This window comes from Corapipo altera, unplaced genomic scaffold (genome assembly GCF_003945725.1).
Source record: "Corapipo altera isolate COAL_440 unplaced genomic scaffold, ASM394572v1 308, whole genome shotgun sequence".
NCBI lineage: Eukaryota > Metazoa > Chordata > Aves > Passeriformes > Pipridae > Corapipo > Corapipo altera.
This window is the reverse complement of record NW_020884925.1, coordinates 410,217-412,207: the sequence shown is the minus strand read 5'-3', so window position 1 is coordinate 412,207 and position 1,991 is coordinate 410,217.

Genomic DNA, 1,991 nt, shown 5'->3' with positions numbered 1-1,991 from the left:
CCCCCCCGTGACCCTCGGAAACAGGGATTTGGTTGCCCCCGCTCCGCTGTGACCACTGGGGACGAGGGGGCTGCCTTCCCTTCCGCTCTTGTGACCACTGAAGACGGGGCTATGTGCCCTCCCCTCCCTACTCCATGGCCATGGGGACGGGGCTGTGCCCCCCCCGTGACCCTTGGGGACGAGGGTCTCTGGGCCCACCCAACCCCGTGACCGTGGGGGCGGTTGTGTGTCCGCTCCCCGGCGCCGTTGGGAACGAGCCCCCCCGGGTGTCGCGGCGGTTGCGGGTCGGGTTCCCCCCGCAGAGGTGCCGGATTCCCCCCCCCGCCACTGCGGGGGTCCCGCTCAGGGTCCCGGGGGGCTCACCCTGTGCGGGGGTGCGGATCCCTCCGGCTGCGACGGACGAGGGGGCTGGTTCCCTGCGTGTCCCGGGGGCGTCAGGCCGCTCCCAGGGGTGCGGGGGGGAGATCCCCGTGCGTGGGGTCACCGCCGTGGCAGGTCGGGGCTGGGGGGGCAGGCGGGGAGGAGGTTGCCGAGGGGCAGCGGTGTCCCTGGGGTTGGGGGGGATCTTCCCCCTCTTGAGTCCCGTCTCAATGCAGGGAGGGTTTGGGGGGCACAGGAGCAGAGGGGACCCCAGGAGTGGAGGTTCCCCTGGAATAGGAAGGGGGACTGTCGGCACAAATCCCACAAGGTTAAATTTTCTCCAAGGCTTTTAGGGAGTGTGAGTTGTCGGAGGAGGGAGGGGGAGAGTCAGACCCTGAGCAGAGCCCCTCCAGGCATCTCCCCCTGGGCTGTGGTGTGTGCTGGTGACCTGGTGCTGCAGGATGTACCGCCCGCCTTCGAGGCCTTTGAGCCCCCGAGAGCCAGCGGGCCGATCCGGGGGTGACACTAGTGGTGGCAACGTGGCCGGGTGTCCCAGGAGGGCTGGGGCGGCCGGCGGGGCGAGGGCGGTGGGGTGAGGACGGAGTTCCTGCGTGCAGCTCTCTCTCGCCCGTTGTGTACACGGGGAAGGTCACAGGTTCAGGTCTGGTCTGTGAGATTTGGCTCCCCTCCATCTCCCAGCAGCCCTCTTTTTTCCTTTCCTTTTTCCCCCTTTTCTGGGAAGGCCCTTTCCCTCGGAGGAGGTGTTAGCCACTCATTTTCCGTGGCGGACACTGGAGAGCCCACAGGCTCTCTCTCCCCCTCCAGAAGATCCAAGGATGCCGGCGGCGGGGCTGGCGGTCGGGCTCCGGCGCGCACAGGCAGTTCCTCGCCTGGACATCCTCAGGAAAACCTATTTCCACGCTTTGTGCGATGACTCCGGCATCGGATTATGCCGCACATTTCTAGCTCTTTGTTGGCAGTGTGCGACCGCACACGCACGGCACTCGGAAAATCCAGGCAGCTGATCTTATTGATTAACTCTGGACCAGAAATAATTTATAATTTATTATTTTGAAGCCGTTTCGGTCACGAAACGCAAATCCTTGCCCTTTTACGCCCTCGTTCATCCAGTGAGGTTTTCTCCTCTCCTGTGCAGTGGAGAAGGGAGACGTGTGCAGCGCCGGGAGCACAGCGTCTCTGTGGTGCAAAGGGACGAGGATTTAATGTTTCACCTGGACTGGCCTGTTGTGCAGGGCAAGGGCTGCTTCAGTTAGAGCCACCGGAGGAAATTAATTATCAAACAAGTTGTAATGACCTGTAATTGAGTACGGCCAGGGCATGGGAAGGAGGTTTTATTCCCTTTTCCGAGCTGAGCGCTCGGACCTGGTCTGTGTGTTTGGTGAGTCGCCATTAGGCAGCTCATTAGCTGGAGAGGCCGGTGTGTGTGCAGAGGTGTCTCTTAGCACACTTGTTACCTCTACATGGGCTGAAAGCGGCACAATTTTTTGGGGTGGACCCAGCTGTCTGTCTGTAGCTCCGTGCTGGGTGGCAACCCCAAATAATCCCTTCCTTGCCACAGCTGCAGGGTTGCAAAGTCCCCTTGTGCTCTGTCGGTGGTCACAACATTGCTT